At 36.0% G+C, this 19535-nt stretch overlaps 1 long non-coding RNA gene across 1 annotated transcript; it reads left to right on the plus strand.

Moving 5' to 3' along the window:
* Window positions 1-8254: 8254 nt before the first annotated feature.
* Window positions 8255-19068, plus strand: LOC311096831. The gene is made up of 4 exons (XR_014609129.1): window positions 8255-8344; window positions 16211-16334; window positions 17745-17799; window positions 17895-19068. It is a non-coding gene; the product is annotated as an uncharacterized lncRNA (long non-coding RNA).
* The last annotated feature ends 467 nt before the right edge of the window (window positions 19069-19535 follow it).

Here is a 19535-nt window from a genome sequence, read left to right on the forward strand (position 1 = left end):
AAAATCGGATTCATCACGATTTCATGAATACAGTGAATTCTGAATCTGTGTTTTACAGTAATCAATGACGTAATCATGTGTTTTTGCTTTATATACAGTATAGCTACTTAATAAAATGTTTTGGAATGAAAAAACTTTACTGTAACAAATCTGTACAACTGAATAAACCTATTCTAAACTTCTTGTTTAAATTTTTTTTTAAAAACTTTTTATTGTACCTTATTGTACTTTTTCTGACTGAACAATACTGTGTGTATCTGTCATGACTCAGGAAATTACCTGGCCAGTTTTATGATCTTTATTTCCATAAGATTTCTAGGGATTTCCTTCTTTCATAGAAGAGCCATTTTTAAATAAAATAAGAGTAACAAGACAGAAGATTTGAGCCTTTCTCAGTCCCAGCACCTCATACACAAAGTAAAAGAAACATGTTTACAATAAGCAAGAGATGATGTGTTCAGTGAAAAAATGACTATACATAAATTGTGTTTGGTAGCAGGTAAGGTCAAAACAACACAAAAGATCTCTACCTGTGTTAGGAAGTCTAATTAACCTGGCAGAAAGGAATGAATAAACAACAGAACTCTTAATTCCTAACTAGCAAACAGTGGATAAAAAATATAGTTGTAAGCAGCAATTAAGAGGCCAAACACAAAAAAAAGTAATTATGAGTTAAGCATGACTGTGAATATCAGACCAACTGCAACAATGAGTAAAAACATTCAGATTATTTTAGTCTAGCCTTCTGGTGCTCTTCGTTTCGGAGTCACACGTGCTATCTTCCCGGTCAGAAGTGACCGGACACCTAAAAATGAAACTTCCTCCACCCCAGTAAAACCAATGCAATTTTTTTTCTTTTTAATTTTGTATTTTGAGATAATTTGATGTTACTTATTAATATTTATGCAATATTTATGGTCCATTTTTGCCATAGAAATTAATATATATTTTTTTCAATTTAAAAAAAAAAAATCTTCAATTATTGCAGTATTTCTGATTAATATAGAGACTAGACCTTTTAAATTCATTAGCGCCATCTGTTGATAAAAAAATGTTATTGCATGGATTTACCACTAGATACCTGTATAGCTCTCTGTGGAGAGGCTTGTGAATTCTCTAGTTGTTTTTGGACCAAATTACTTACTTTTAAGATGTGGATTTGAATGTATTTTTTTTTAGAAATTTTCAAATAAAACTTTTTGCCAAGGTTTATAATTTTTTTTAAATAAATTCGATGTGAAGTGTACACATTTTTGCATTATTACTAGTCAAACCTGAATACAGAGAAAGCATTTTGTTACAGGTAACATTACAAAAATTTTTTTTACAAAAATAAACAGTAATGCTTTATCACAGCTTATTATTATTTATATTATTATTATTATTTTTAAACATTATATTAATTATTTTAAAACATTATATTAATTATTTTAATATTTTTACTTTTTTACTAAGCGATCTGAACTTTTTACTACAAGTGCCGATTTGTAGAGATTTTTTGTGTTTTTGTCAATTTTCCATTCATCTCCTATGGTCAGTCACTTTTGACCAAAGAGCAGTTTCGTAACATTCAGATAAAGCTGTGATTTTTAAAAATTCAAAACAGATTTATTTTTAATCAAAATTCATTGGTGTGTATGTGTATAAAAGTGTGCTTTTATGTGTGTGTGTGTGTGTGTGTGGGTGGGTGGTTGTGTCTGTTTTGCACTATTGATGTTTTAGAGTGTCACCCCTTCATTGTTCAGCACTTTTTACTGCATCGTGGCCGATTTGTAGATTGTACACACACAAATTCTCAGAATTTTTGTGTTTTTGTGAATTTCCCATTCATTTCCTATGGTCATTTTTGACCGAAGAGCACAAGTGTGACTATTTTTTTTTTACAACCACTTAGCATGCTTGGATCATGACCTAATTTTTTTGTGTGTGTTCATAGGCCATAAAAGTTACCAAGTCTGGAACATTCTGATGAAGCTGTGATTTTTAATAATTCAAAACAGAAAATTTTTCGGTCAAGAATGACCGAAGAGCACCTGAAGAATCTGAAAAATCACAAATAGCCTACAATAATCTGTAATATGATTTAATTGTTTATCACTTTTGACCAATAGGTGGCGCTGTTACCAAATTGATGTAGTGCGGTCAGTGTGAGACACTAGCCACGTTTCCATTACAGATTTGTGCAAAACTTTTGCGATATTTTCTAAATGTCCCTAAAAAAAAAAATTCTGAAATGACAACGTTTCCATTAACCGATTAACCTTCTCATGCACATTAATAAACAAATCTTGCAAAGTTATTTCATATTTTTATTTTTGTTTTCGTTGCACTTTGTTTTATTCTGCCAAATGGTAAAAGTATAAAACCAGAATGGAATAAAACGCCCCTTTCCACTGATTGGTCAACCGAAGATCAAGCCGTGCTGTCATCAAATCTTATTCTTATTCTTATTATAACAGAGTTTATTACAACTACATTAAATCTATTTCTCATCAAACAGCCAGACTAATAAATGTCTCGACACAAACCGTACCAGGACACAGCCTAGACAGAGCTTTCTTCTGTGTACACAGAAACGCGTGCCATGAAATACTAATTCATCATAATAAATAATAATTAACATGGCATCTGCTCTCACAACTTCCCCTATTCTACATATTTGGCACACCGCCTGTTTATTGATCTGACCAACTCTCAGAATATGAGTGCCGAAGCTTCGCGATGCACTGGACAGCGTGGAGAGAATGAGCAAATGGTGTAATGAAAAATCACATAGGCCTAATTTACTGGAGTATTGAACATTATATTTAGAAGGTGAAAAGACAAGTTTGATACGAGTAATAGTGAAAAACAGAAAGTCTTTATTGTCATTGATTGTATTGTGTGATTTCTCTGCACACACACACACACACACCATTTTGCTAATGACATATATGCTTATTAAATACACAAATAAACCTTACAATGAACAATACATGTGAATGGCACAGTTGGTGTAGGAACATTATTGAGCACCAGATGGCGAAGTAGAGCACTGGGTCAAAAGCTTTGAATCACCAACACAGTTTGTGTTGTAAAAGCATCAGACTGTTTGAGAAACCTCGTTCAGCTCATCCCTAACTTGACCAAGGCAAACATGAGGGCTTAAATATACAAGGACTACTAATGACAAGACAAGGGACACCTGTGCACAATAATCAAGACCCAACGACAACAGAGGACACATGACAAGGGGAGCACATGGCAGGATTGCATGACTTAAGGGGGTCGCACACCGGACGCGCAGCTCAGCGCCGCGCCGCGCCACGTCTAACTCTCACCTTAAAATCCGATAACATCAGCAATTTTCTGATTTCTGTAAATAAATATAAAACTAAATGTATATTTTAGCACAGGGTGAAGTCCGTATATAGGCTACATTAACTACGATTTGAGACACATAAATGTAAATTTAATATACAACTATGTAAATGGCGCTCTGTGGCGCGGCAGGATTTTGAACACGGTCCTGAGCCGTTGCTGGGCGCCGCGGACAGACGCCGCCGGTGTGTGTACTCTCATAGAGAATAATGTGTTCGAATTTAAAAGACGTGGCGCTGCGCATCCGGTGTGCGACCCCCTTTACAAGACATGAACATGACACAAAACCACAACGACATCTGCAGTGTGAAGAAACTTTTTTACACCTGCATGAGAGAACCACAGCGGAACAGGAAAACATATGACATGTGTTGATGGACAAGATAAACCAAAGTAGGCTACTGCAAAACATGAAACACACAGCATCTCACTCACACATCACATGTACATAAGCAAAACAAGATATAGGGGAGCGCGGGGCACAACCTAACGCGGGGTTAGTTGTAACACGCTTGTTTTAAATACTTCCGCACATGCTTGGATGACGAAACTTTGTTTATTTACTAGTTGCCATATCAACACTATATAGAAAAAAAAAAATCCGCCAAATTTTTTTTATTTTTTTTTGGAAGATATCCATAGACATTTATTAAACCATAGCAAAAGTAAATTTCTTACTTAAGTTAATTTTTCATCTCTATTTTTTGTGTTTATTTAAAATAAGACAAATCTGATATTATTTTAATCTCCAAGATGTTATTTAACAGTTGAGATAGTTATTTAATGCTTCGCTAACTAGCAGAAGACACTAGCAGTGCAAGCGGGGGCATGTTGTCACACTGCGTTACAATGTGCCCCTATTAGAAATATGCTATTATATTCTATACTTTTATTAATTTTATTGAGAAAACGTGAGAAAAAGGTGAATAAAGACTGAGAGTCAATGTTCAGAAATTACTAATTATTTATTTGTTTTGAACTATGTTGTATAGCTGTGTTTTCATGTGTTTGTAGTCAAAACTCAAAAATTAGTTTATATTTAATTATTAAAAATTGCCATTATTTTATATGAAAAAGTTTTTTAATTGTATTTTATTTAGTAAATATTTTAGTTTGTTTTGTATATTTTTTTTATTAGATCAGATAACATTTTAAAATGTCATATGGTCATGTTACAATGTGCCCCTGCACATGTTACAATGTACCCCACCTATGGGGCATGTTGTCACATTTCACTTCCATTCTTTCGGAGTATGTCAAGAAAAAAGTATATACTGTATTAATAAAACAAAACCACATAATTGTAGTAGACATGTGGGAAATTAATGTGGGAAAAAATAAATACTCTGAACTAGAACTAGATTTACACAAACTGAGAAAGTCAAAAAGCATTACTTTGTGCCCCGCTCTCCCCTACGTCCCAGGAGATGCAACAGATTATTAAATGCTGTAGAAGTATTGATAGTTCATGTTAATGAATGGAACCATAGAGTGTTACCCATTATTCTTATTTAAAAATCTACTGAAAGATGTTAAAATATAATCATCTCTGTGCAGAAGATATGTTAATGTTAATGTTGAATGTTCAATCTTAGAAAAACATTTTCTGTCTGTGATCTTGATCTGAATCAGGGCCGTTTCCTCAGAAGAGGCAAGAGAGGCAATGCCTCCTCAAAAAACTGGAGAAAATACAAAAATAAAAAAGCTCAAATATTTCAAAATATATTTTGAAGTTTTTTCTGAAGGAACACTGTCCAGGTAAAGTTACAGCGGGAGTCTTGCCTCCTCTGAGCACATTGACTTTAACAGAACCCTAAAGTGTGCGGAGGGTTTAGTGATTATTTATTTATGTCATTATTCTTTTACAGTCATTTTTATGATTAATCATTTCAAATATTATTCTTGTATTGATCCATTTATGCTTTTTGTCTATTGTATATTTTATTATCATATAATCATAGTTATACTCATATTATTGTGTTATATTCAGACCAGACATTTAGTTTATTTCTACACTGAGAATGTACGTCTATTTTGGGCTAGGCATGCTGTTAGTTTCTTCCGTTTTCTGTTGAGTGTGGTATCCTGTCTAATATGTGTGGTATCTTGTTAATAATTTCACATGAGATGGTTATCTTGCCTGGAGCTAAGGCTATATTTAAATAAGGTTTAGACATGATGGAAACACGTATTCGGCCATTTCGGCTTATTAAAGGGTTAGTTTCAGTAAAAATAACAATTCTGTCATTAATTACTGATCATCATGTTGTTCCAAACCCGTAAGACCTTCGTTCATCTTCGAAACACAAATGAAGATCTTTTTGATGAAATCAGATGGCCGTTCCGTTGACAGCTATTTAAAGGAGTAATTCACTTTAAAATGAAAATTAGCCCATGATTTACTCACCCTCAAGCCATCCTAGGTGTATATGACATTCTTCTGTCAGACGCTTCCAAGCTTTATAATGGCAGTGGATTGCAACATCAGACTGAAGCTCATAAAAGTGCATCCTTCCATTATATAAGTGCTCCACACTGCTCTGGGGGGTTATTAAAGGCCTGCTGAAGCAAAGTGGTGAGTCTGTGTAAGAAAAATATTCATATTTAATATGCTACAAAGTAAAATTATAGCTTCCGGCCAAACGAACATACGCAGCTTACTTGCGTATAAAGTGCAACTTACGCAACTTCTGACGTCAGAAGTAGCGAAGTGCATCATGGCGTAGCCTAAATATCAGCAGTACGTCGCATTACTCGCATAAGTTGCGCCGTGGAATCCCTATGTTCGTTTGGAAACAAATTCTGTCAGGACAACTATCGTCAAATACAAATGACAATTAGCATACAGTTTGGATTGGCGGTAAGGTTCTGTTCTGGGCGAGAACTCCCTGCGCATAGCAGCAATAACCCCCCAAAACATAACCATATGCCAATATCCCCCAAACATTTTTTTTTTAATGCAGTGACCTGAGTGAGCTAAGGCAACAGCATGTACCTGAAAAGCTTGAGCAACAACATGTTGCCAATACCTGAAAAGCTTGAGCAACAACATGTTGCAAACAATATCAGAAAGCCTTAAGCAACAAGCATGTTGCCCTTACCCAGATGGCCTAAACGAGTATGTTGCCAATACCGAATGCTTAAGCAGTATACATGCATATTTTAATGTGATTAATGTATCCTGATATTAGCGGCAAATGTTGAGCACTATAGATCCAAGCTGGAGCAAGCAAGGACATGTTTGCAACAAGTGTGTAGCCAATTTAACAATCATATGGGATGTATTTGGGGAAGCTTACACCCCTAGCGGCAACAAAATCTGATACAACTAGCATGTTGCATTATCACACAACTAGTGCTAATTTAGTACTACTAAAACTAGTGTAGTTTAGCAGGGGAAGCATACACCCTACAGCAATAGCTCTGACTAGTGGCAACAAAAATGATACAACAAGCATGTTTGTATAACCATAGGACTCAGCGCCGCCGCTCCCACCACGCGCATCACGCGCTGTGCGTAGGGCACCGAGTGCTGAGGGGGCACCAAAATAGCCTAATGAAAAAAAAAAAGATAATGCCGATATTATTTCATTAGCCTATAGAAATATTATTAGGCACATTTTAGCCATGTATATGTAACAACAAAGGGGGAACAAGATAATTTAATTGCTCTAGTCGGTTGTTCGCGCGGGCGCCTGACGAAGTTTGACAGACAGACAGTAGGCAGCTTTTTTGGAAATGGCCCCGAAAAGACATCAGAAGTCAGGATCTGAGAAAAGAAAGAAGAAGAAACTGCGAGATGATGCCCGTGCATCACTTGCAGGTAAGTCCATGTTTAATCATTCTTAAATACGGGAAATGTGCTGCATGTGCTGCTGCTAATCGTAACACGCCTCGAACTTGCTGACGTTAATGTTAGCAAACTATGTTATTATAACTTATAACTTCGGTGCAAGCTAAATTGAGATTTTACTGTTAAACATTACCTATTTTACAAATAACTGACGCCAGCTAGCTGTTACTTTCTTTACTATCTTTCTTTAGATATTGAGCAGTAGTTTATGGTTTATTTTGACGTGACGGTGGTTAATACTTTCTCAGTAACAGTTAACGTTAGCAGTCAGTGCAGTGCACATGGTAGGCTAACAATTCCTGTTAAATATATATATAAAAAATATAAAATGTCATTATGAATGATATAAAGCAAACATTACTGTTGAATTGTGTGCATTATTGCACCTCATTCTATTATGCTTTTGTATTATGTTAGATTAGATTTATCAAATAGTTGATAAATAAGGAATAAAGGGGGAGAACTCCTTGGCTGCCATGCTTTCAGTTTTAAATGTTTATAATTTTTTCCGGTATGAGATTCTTTGTTTGAATATTTTGTCTAATAAATGTAATTTATTCAAAGTGACATTGAATTTGGGAAAAATATGTCTGGATTATTTTGATATTTTTTTTAGTTTGCACTTTCAAATGTGTAGTGTGTGTTGGCTATTCTACATATGTTTACAAAGTCAGCAAAGCACAGATATGAATAAATTAAATGACGAAATACTAAATAAAAATACAGCACAAAATACTGCAAATATACTGTACTGTACATTTATTAATTTTTGCAAATGCTTTTATCCACTTACAAATAAGGAATATCATAAGCAATTTGCCACAAAGCCACAATATTTATAGAATATAATATCAGGTTTATTAGAAAGCTAGATTAGGAGACAAACAAGAGCAGAGGAGAAATATAGAGATTTATTTGTTGATGTTTAAGTGCTTTTTTGGTTTAATGTTGTGTTGTTCAGTAACGAGCGTTAGCTTGAATAACTGTGACTGTGTGAGTTTAGTGATCCTGCATCGGCCTATAGCAGCGACAGAGGAGGAGTTTAACCTTCACACTGTATGAAAGCTGATCTTGAGCGGTCTGATCTCTCAGCGCTGCGCTGGATGTGTCCTCTCTTCTGCTCAGCACCAGGTGACTAAAACACTTCATCTCTAATGCTTTTGTTAAGAGATTTTTTTAAATTATTTAAATCAAGACATTAGACAAATGATGATTTATGAATTGTGATTTGATTATCAATCCTAATTTTATAGTTTTCTGTTTTCTTTTCTGTTTTGTACGATATCTATAGAGTTTTTCCATAACAGTTTACAGTGATGTAGTGGGAATAAAACTGTTGACTTTTCATTTTTTCTGTCGATTTCTATAACATATGAATATTATTTTCCAAATATCAATGAAGGTGAATCAGAAACTGCTGATTTTCCATAAGGCTTATGGATTGATAATATCTATAGAGTAGTATTTTCCAGTATTTTAATAAATTCTGGTTATGGAATTCTTTGACAAAGTATCATATATATATATATATATATATATATATATATATATATAATATGTACACACACACGCGCGCGTACACACACATATACACTGGTCAAACATTTGGACACAATACTATTTTTTGATATTTTAGAAAAAAGTCTCTTGGGCTCATCAAGCCTGCATTTATTTAATCAAAAATAAAGAAAAAACTGTAATATTGTGAAATATTATTACAATGTAAAGCCGCTGTTTTCTATGTGAAACCTTAGAAACATTGCTAAGCTACGTAATATGCTATCAGTTTCTGATGCAAAAAAGTTAGTTCATGCATTCATGACCTCGAGACTAGATTACTGTAATGCTTTATTAGCCGGTTGTCCTGCATCCTCAATAAACAAGCTACAGTTAGTCCAAAATGCCGCTGCTAGAGTTCTTACTAGATCAAGAAAATATGATCATATAACACCGATTTTATCATCACTTCATTGGCTACCTATAAAGTTCCGTATTAATTATAAGGTATTGCTACTGACTTATAAAGCCCTAAACGGCTTAGCTCCAGTCTATTTAACGGATCTTCTATCGCCCTATAATCCATCGCGCTCTTTAAGATCAATAAATTCGAGGCTTTTGGTCATACCTAGGATATCCAGATCCACCAAAGGAGGGAGAGCATTTTCACATTTGGCTCCGAAACTCTGGAATAGTCTTCCTGATACTGTTCGTTACTCGGACTCACTCTCCCAGTTTAAAACTAGATTAAAGACGCATCTTTTCAGCCAGGCATTCATATAATATTGTTAATCTCACAGTTTCAAACTACAATCCGGCCTCTAGTTCATAAATGCCAGAGGAGAACTGGCCCCCGACTGAGCCTGGGTTCTCCCAAGGTTTTTTTTTCTCCATTAGGTCACCTGATGGAGTTTTAGGACACCATTAGGTCACTTGATGGAGTTTTTCGGTTCCTTGCCACTGTTGCCTTTGGCTTGCTCAGTTGGGGATATTTTGGGGATATTTAATTTTATTCTATCAATCAATAAATTCCACTAGAAACAAACTTTGTTGTATTATTTTATTTTAATACTGTGAAGCTGCTTTGATACAATCTGTATTGTGAAAAGCGCTATACAAATATACTTGATTTGATTTGATTTGAATATATAGTAAAGTGTAATTTATTCCTGTGATCAAAGCTGAATTTTCAGCATCATTACTCCAGTCTTCAGTGTCACATGATCCTTCAGAAATCATTATAATATGATGATTTATTATCAATGTAGAAACAGTTGTGCTGCTTAATTTTTTATTATTTTTTTGGAACCTGTGATGCTTTTTTCAGGATTTATTGATGAATAAAATGTTTAAAAAAGAACTGCATTTATTCAAAATAGTAATAATAATAATAATAATAATATAAATCTTTATTATCACTTATTTGTATTAGCAATTGTAGACCCCAAACCTTTGAACGGTAGTGTATATTGTTGCATAAGATCTTAATCTTCTAATTGAAGAAGAAAAAAAAAATGAGTCTTACCTCTGTTTAATGTAATGTTACTTTAGTGTACGTGGGAAACAATGGCATGACCAAACTAAAGCTACTATATCAGAGAAGTATACTGGTCGGCTTATATCTGTAATAGTGGCCATGACCTCTGTCTAAAGAAATGCAGTGAAAAGACGTGCATACAACCAAGGGGGCTATACAAAAATATCCTAGAAAAACTGATGAGTTTGTGATCGTGGGCCCACATAAGATTAATGGCCGGTGTGGGGACCCTGTTAGACTTTGGCACCTGAGTGAACGAAGATAATACAAGTTAAGAGTTAATAGAATAATCAAATGTGCTGCTAAACTGTTATATAAATGAGCAATAACTAATGGGCATTCTAACCTAAATTCGAGGTTGTGATAAAATGGAGTCAGGTAAAAGCTTAATTGGAATCAAATTACTTTGCCACACGGACAGTAACGAGCAGTAAACCTTCACCCGCTTAGGAAACTGACGTTGGACCGATTGGGCAGGCCTTACAACTGTAAGCATGTTCATGTCTGCTCATGTTAACATTACATTAGTTCTCTCATCTCCAGATACAAATACTACAATAAAACCATGTGAAAATATGACAGCCAAACAAAATACAGCCTTCCTTATAATGTTTAGAAACAACTTCTCAAATCAAAAGTAAAAAATAAATAAAATAAAAAAAGAGAAATGAAGGGCACACACAATAAATCATTAATCTCTCTATAAAATAAATGTTCCACTAAATATAATTTAACAAAGATATTCAAGAAAGCGCTTGCTAGTTCAGTAACTCTCTTAACAACACACATTTTCACAACAGTTATATCTCAACAACACTGTTCAGTGTGACATTCACCAGCAAGACAGAACTTAGCTCTCTGTCTCTGCAGTGTGAAGAAACATGTGCCTTTTTACAGGCCTATACCCTACATGAGTAAACCACATCAGATAAACAGCAAAACATCCTGTTGCACGTGTTGATGCACAAGGTTGATGCAGGCTCGGCTCCACGGGGGTCCAGGGCCCCTCAACCAGCCATAGAGAGAAAGAGTTGCGACACTCTTTGATGTCGCCGCTATGGCTGTCGATACGCTGGCTGTCATGTCATTTGGAGGGAAAAGCATAGTGTTCATGTTCGCATGGGTAGCACTGGCTTTAGCGGCTCTAACTTAACTTTTCCATATCATTCATCTGATGATGGACGTCTCATGATATTTATTTTAGCACAACTGGGCTGTATTAGGCTATTGATTCCCGTGATTTTGCTTATAATTTTTGATTCAGCCATTAGCCTACCTTCGTGATCACGCAAAGAGGTCTGCCGTGGCGGTCCGTTCAGAAATCTCTTAGAAGCTAGCTCACTTCTTCTGATGAAAGTGGCCACCCCCAGCACCACAACGTGAAACATGATCATGTTAAGACTAAGAATATAATTTTAATATTAAGCCATACACATTATCAAAACTATAACAGATTAAAAACTAATTTAAGCATGGCTGATACAAATGAAGGTTTTCAAATAAAATATTTTTTATTAAACAATGACAGACAACAAAAATGTGTGCTTGTGTGAGTGTGTGTGAACAAGAAAAACAAAACCCAGGGGCAGGTGATCCATGAAACAGACAGGACTGGTGATGGCCATAACAATCCTAGAGGTCCAGCATTGTTCTCACAAGCCGCTTCATTTAAGACAATAAAACATAATGAAAAGTTAGCATATCCCAAAAAATTAAATTAAATAAAAGTTGCTATAAAGGTGGTAGCGATTCATTACCGAACTCTTACTGTCACAGCTGACGAAGTCGCGCTAGCTAACTAGCTAGCGCAGTGCTTGAAAATTGGTTCAAACAACCAACATAAAATATAAATAATTACGCTGTGCATGTACAAATGAAGACCAGTATAAGCATCGCAAAGGGCCTCTGATACAATATAGACAGTTGACAATTCAAAAGAGGTCGATATTTCAACAACTTAACTCTGGAACAACTCGACGCGCAGCAATGTAAGTGAATGGTGTCCAACGCCAAAATGACTGTGTTTGGAACTATTCCGATCTTCATATCCCGGAAGTAGGCGGTTAAAAGCGCCGCCATTTTTTACAACGGAGGTCTATGGGAGTGTCGCAACTCTTTCTCTCTATGGCTCTGCCCCCAATCTTTGCCCATCCAATCAGAAGCTTGGCCCACCCTGGCCCCACACCACATAACAGCCAATCACAAAATTGGCGCGATATTCAAATTCAGTTATTTTCTGTTGTCTTCCCAACCCAGTCTTTTTTTCCCTCCGAGACAGACTTAGCTCATTCACTTCGCTACCTCTGAGGTAAACAGACGAGCTGAATTATGAAGCAATTTAACGACAGTAACAGCCAATGAACTTTATTAGAACTATTAGTGAACTTGATTGCCATATTCTAGTAGCCTAATAAAACACAACATGCACAGATTTCTTGTTCTGAAAGGAAATGTGCTTTTAGCTCATGAAAAAGCAATAATACATGAACTGGACATGGATGAGTTTGTAACAGAATTCTCTAAAATGAGTAGAAAGCTAAAGCTAAGAAAGCTGTAAATATTATAGTGATATAAGTAGATCTTTTTCAAAACCTGCCCCTTTTCCTCAAATCTGAAGTTAATAAACTGATCTGTTGTGTGGTTAAAAATAAATAAATAAATAAATAATAATAATAATTATATATATAAGAATGTAAAAATAAAAATGTAAAAAATAACAATGGCCAAAAATCTGTAATGTTATACTATATTAACAGACGTGAGAACAATTCTTTAGAAAAACAGCATTTCAGATAAAATTTACATTTTTGTAACAGTTTTCTAAAATGAGAAAAAAAGCTGATGTTGTAAATGGTATAGTGATGTAAATAGTTATTTTATTTTTACTAATTTATCCAAAGACAACTACAACATAGATGCAACTTTCCTCAAAAAATATCCTCAAATTATCATTCAGCCTTTGACCCACATTATAAATGTCTCGATTAAAACTGGAATATTTCCATATGCGTGGAAAAAGGCACTGGTTAAACCCATCTTTAAGTCCGGGAATACCACAGACGTTAGTAACTATCGACCAATAAGTCTAGTTCCGGTAATGTCAAAAATACTAGAAAAAATTGTTTCAGAACAGCTAACTCAATATTTAGAAATACATCAGTATATACACCCTCAACAGTATGGTTTCAGACAGAACCATTCTACTGAATCAGCCATCTGCGCATTATTGGAAAATATTGTGCAGCCGCTTGATAGAGGAAACATCGTGGGTGCAGTATTCCTAGACTTAAAGAGGGCATTCGATACAGTAAACCACAGCCGTCTTATTTCAAATCTGTCATCTTATAATATGTCACACCAGGCATTATCATGGTTCGAGTCATACTTACAGGGCCGAGAACAATGTGTAGTCATTGATCATGTAAAATCTGCCCCATGTAAAATTAAGACCGGAATCCCTCAGGGAACCATACTGGGGCCTGTTCTCTTCAGCCTGTATGTGAATGAGCTGCCTGAAGTGTGTCCTGAAGTTGGCCTTCAGATGTATGCCGATGACACTGTGGTTTATGTGTCTGGCAAAAGCCCTGTTGTTATCGGCAGTACTCTGACCAAAAGTCTTGAGAAAGTGTCTAATTGGCTAAATAAATCATGTCTAACACTTAATCTGAGGAAAACTAAATCAATGTGTTTTTCTATAAAAAGAACGAGGATAATAAATGACCTTAACGTTAAAATGAATGGTGAACTCATCGATCAGGTAGAACAAGAAAAATATTTAGGAGTGATTTTAGATTCTCAGTTAAATTTTAAAAGTCATATTAAAAATATCTCAAGAAAAATGAAGGCCAGTATGAACTGTTTCAGAATGATCAGGAGCAGTCTAACATTTGAATGTGCTCATGTCTTCCTGAACACTATGATCCTGTCCCACCTGTCGTACTGCACCACTGTTTGGTCCCAGACTAGCCAAACTACCCTAAAGCCTATTGAGAGGCTTTATAACCGTGCCTTAAAAATTTTAGATAAAAAGCCCATTCGATTCCATCACTGTTACATTTTATGTAAGCATAAAATCTTAAATTTTGTTAATTTTGTTAATCTTAGACACATTAAGTTGTTTTTTAAATGTTTGACTGGACTTGCACCTGAGACACTTTGTAGATTTGTGAACCGGCTGGATACCTCCAGATCAACAAGAGCGGCTACATGTGGAGACTGTAAAGTTCCATTTTGTAAAACATCTTTTGCCCAAAATGTTTTTTCTGTGAAAGGAGCCAATTTGTGGAACTGGCTTCCTACAAATATAAAGACTTTAACTAAACTGTCCACCTTTAAAAAACTAACAAAAGCCTGGTTCATACAGCAGCAGCAGTGTGATCATGCCATATGAGATGTGTAGCTGGGTGTATGTGAGGTGTGCATCTGTGTGAGTTCGAGTGAATGTGTTTATTTATTATACTTATCTTTATTGGTGCTAACTGGTTTCTGGATATTTCATTGTATTTGCTGTAATTTTTTTATTTTTATTTTCAATTCTTCATTATCTTGACTGTTAAAAACTCTTCTAGGGACAGGTGTTGTGAATTAGCCATGGCTATAAACACTGTGATGCATGCATCGGATTGTTCTTTATGTAATAATCTATGTTTATTTTGTATCTGTCCCTATTCAAATAAACAACAAATAAATAAAAAAATAAATAAAAGACCCCCCCCCCCCCCCCATGTCACACCACATGTACATAACCATAATAACAACAAGATATACGTCCCAGGAGATGCAACAGATGTCTTCATGTTAACTAATAACTTTTTTTTTTTTTTTTTTTTGCCCAGCCACCACCCCCCCGTCTTCGGAGGTCAACTTTATTTTTATTCATATAACAAAATAAAAAAATAATAAAGAGTGACAAGCCGTAGCAGGGAGACAGGGAGGTACACAGACAGACGGTCAGACAGACACACGGCCAGACAGACAGACAGACAGACAGACAGATAGACAGACAGATAGACAGACAAGCAGAGTTATAAGTGTGGGATTGGTATGTCTGTAAGTGTGTGACTGTTAGGTGTTGTTAAGGCAGATATATTGGTGGCGGGGGTAAAGATGATTGGAGTGGAGGGGAGGGGTGGAGATGGGGTGAGTGGGAAAGCACGTGGTTTACATTAGCTGTTGAATTTTTAGAAAGGTTATGAGAGGATTCCAGGTTTCTTTAAAGGCAGATATATTGTTCTTTTTATGAGCTATAATTTCTTCTGTCAAAATGAATTCTGTAATTAGGTTAGTCCAATGGGTGAAATTACAGGATGATTTTGATTTCCAGTTTTGAAAGATTATCTTTTTAGCGATTGCTAGAGAGACAAGAACTGGGGTTTTGTATTTGGAGGGGATGGAGGTTTCTGAAGTATCTCCTAGGAGACAGAGTGCAGGAGACAGTGGAACTCTGCAGTCCAGGATTGAAGATAGTGTGTTGGTTAATGTGATCCAAAGGGAGTGAACAGGCTGGCAGAGCCAGGTTGCGTGGAGATAGGTATCTGTGCTCCCAGAGGTGCACTGTGAACAGGTGTCTGTGTCAGATAATTTCATTTTAAATAGTTTACTCTGAGTGATGTGGATTCTGTGGATGGTTTTATATTGTATGAGTTGTAAATTGGTATTGGTGGTCATAGTAAAAGTGTTCCTGCAGATCTGTGTCCAGAAATCCGGGTCGGAAGATAGCATGAGGTCACTTTCCCACTTCCCCTTGGGCAGGGTTATTGTGGGGTTAGATGAAGCGATGATGGTGTAGAGTTTAGATATAAGTTTGTTAACTAATGTTAACTAATAACTAATGTTGATGAATGGAACCTTATTGTAAAGTGTTACCCATTTTTATAGTGCAACTGAAATGTAAACCTGTATTGCTCAACAATCATTAATTTTAAACTTCACTCTGAACTGAACCACTGTATTCTTTTAAACAGATATTACCAAAGTCATTTGGACAGAGGAAAATGGCAAACAAAAAGGACAAACATGTACAATCTAATGAGCCGGAAATGGAGCTGATGTTCAGACACAACAGCATGAATGGCGGCAAACCAAACTGTGAGTATTTATGATGTTTAAGATCAAACACTGTTATTCATCTTTATTAATGAACATATCTTCTCTGGTGTCTGAATGTGTAAAATCAGTTAGTTCAACTTGAGCGGCCGAAAGAGAACATCTCGGTTACGTATGTAACCCTCGTTCCCTGAAGGAGGGAATGGAGACGTAGTCCCATCGCCACTATTGCTGGACCACCGCTGACTCCGGGCTCCACTCGGCTCCTCAGTGAAAAACAACTGGTGTGTGCGTCCACTTCCGTATTTATACCCGCGCTGCGAGGCGGAGCTTGTGATGCAATTCACGCACGGCAATGTGCATTGGCTCGTTTTAACAATACTCAAAGATGACAGGCTCCCTAAGCGTGATCCCAATCAGTCGATACGTCGACTAGAAACCAAGCGGGAAGGAAGTCGACCGGAAGTTGAAGCCGGCCGTGTGCCGCCATCTTGTAGCAGAACTTCACCTGCTGTTAGCATCCCATTGACTCCCATTCATTTTGGCGTCACTTTGACAGCGAATAACTTTACATCTGAGGCGTTTGAAGACTCCATTTGTCCATTATTTATTTCTAAAGAAACACGACAATGTATAAAATGCTCCATTACCTTGTAGCTCATGTTATGGCCCCGTAGAAGCAGTTTTTGTAAAAGTAGGCTAACGATTGCGTCATAACCACACGACTCTCTGTCACACAGTAGAGAGATTACCGTATGGACAGGAGAAGCTCGCGCGCAATCGGGGGGACGTGGAGGCAAAATGACAAAATAATTATCAGAATACTTAGCAAAAGTGTCTCCTGCTCCAAGCTCATGGACAGCTCCTACTCACACTCTCCGTCTCTGCAAGTTTCGGAAGGGAATGATTCAGATTTCTCTTGGCACAGCTACTAGAAGACAGACGGGTTGCTCACGTCACATCTACGTCGTCAAGCTCAGTTTGAGTCGGTTTGAGTCTGCGCGTCAGGAACGGAAGTCCTAAAAAATCGCTAAAAATGGGCTTCACTTGTCTCAATTGAGTTCCAATGAGATGGCTCTATCCACTTCTTATACTGTCTATGCTAGAAACGGGTTTCAGACGTAACCGAGACGTTCTACACTATAACTTTTCACTCTATATACAGGAAAAGCATCATTCACACTTAAAGTTATGGTCATAAATATATAGTTATTTTATCTGGTGAACTTTATGAAAATATGTTATTATGTGAAATTCAGTTCAAGTGCTTATTCTTCTTTTTTTTTTTAATAATTACATTCTGTAGATTCTGCAAGTTGTATGTAAATTTATCACTACAACTGTAAGCATTTGGCAGATGCTTTCATTCGAAGTCTGATTTATTAATTGTCGCTCTGCTGTTTGACCCACTGGAATATCTATTATCTGATGTTCTGTGTTTTTCATTCGCAGTTTCTCGTGTTTCACAGATTTATTCTGATGGTGTCAGGTGGAGTCACAGGAAAAGGTGAGACACAAATACAGAGATATAGAGTGAAAACTGAAGCAGAAATCTGATGTTATATTGATCTTTGTGTTATATTTCTGTATTTCTCCTTTCAGAAAGCAGCAGTGTGATTCATCTAACCTGATAAATATTCTCCATCATGTTCCTTTCTCAACAAATATTAAGTTGTGTATAATAAGAATGTGTACAAATGGATTTTAATGGATTTCCACAGATATTAAATATAACCTTTTATATCTTCTTATGCTTGAACGGATCATAAATATACACAAAATTATGCCACAATATCCTCTCAAACGCAGTCAGTTTTGTCCAAAGTAAATGTGAACAGTTGGAAAAAAAGAAAACACACACACGTGTCATTATATTAGATGCGTTTATTTGATTTTGACTTCCTCATTTAAGTGTTCTGTAGGCTGTTGATTTTTGTTAATTGTTTTAAGCTGCAACAGAATGTTTTGCAATAAGACACATTATAAATGTTTGATATCTACATCTAATATATACCTTATTAAAATCAAAACTGGGAATCAATAAGAATGGTAATTTGTAAAAGCAGAATCACTATAATTGAAACGATACCCAACCCACTTATAGTAAGTGTCATACAGTAAAAAAAGAACTGAACTACTAGATGTTATAAATAACAAACATTTATTGAAAACAAAATATTCAACTCTTGAAAAGGCATTAGCTACCTGTAAGTATTTAACCTGTAAAAAAAAAAAAAGACATTATATAACCCTCAACAAACGCTTCACTCCTTAAAAGCTGTATTTATAGGCCACTATATTTAGAATGATCAGAAAACTGAACAACCAGAAACAACAAAAATATCAATCACACTTCATTCCTTAAATGCCATATTTATATTTAGCAGAAGTTGATTTTCAAAGTTTGTACAGTCAATCGCTCGCTTGGCAGTGAACAGTTGCCCAGCACAACTGAACAAACGTTCACAGGCTGCCGAAGCAGGACGTCCTTATTCAAACGTAGAGACAATTTCTTTATACATGGGAACATATGAAGAAGCTCCATGTTTTCAGAAGTGCATGCCAGTGTAGCAGATTGGGGATTCTCTTTCCCTGTTAGTGTCTTTTGACGACCCAAGTGCTGTCCGTAGTGTTTAAATATTTATTTTTCTTTATTTTAAGTACCTTTTTCTTGTATGTGTCGGTAATGTAAAAGGTAAATGTATTGAAGGTACTTATTAGTGACTGTCATGTGCATTATATTTTAATAAAATAAAAATTGTTTTAATTGGCAAAATTGTCTCAGTCCTCTCTGGAAGGAACGAACCTGGGGTTTAGATTTGAGTACTAGTATATCCTGGGGTGAAAGTCCCTAGGTGGCGTAGTTGGCTACAGTTAAGACTTTGAGTATCTTCACGTGAGCTTTTGCTTACCTTAGTTATCATCTTGCGCTCCGCCTCACCATCGCGCCACACCAGGTATCCCTGCAGTTCACCTGTGGCATCTGGAGGGCTTGCCTTCATTGATGAAACGAAGTCCTCTTCATCCGACATCTCACATTTCTGGGGCTGGGATTCTTGGTTTGGGAATGTTCTCAGATGTTTCCGGATGTAATCTAACCCTATAATAATGGGGGGTGTATGTAAATTCAGGTTTAGTGCAAGAGAAAGACTGTGACGCTCACTGATGTGTACTGTAGACTAACTGCGGGACCATGAAAAAGATAAGCAAAAGTTACAGATAACCCCATAAAAATATATTATA

This window comes from Abramis brama, assembly GCF_963993115.1.
Source record: "Abramis brama genome assembly, chromosome: 15".
NCBI lineage: Eukaryota > Metazoa > Chordata > Actinopteri > Cypriniformes > Leuciscidae > Abramis > Abramis brama.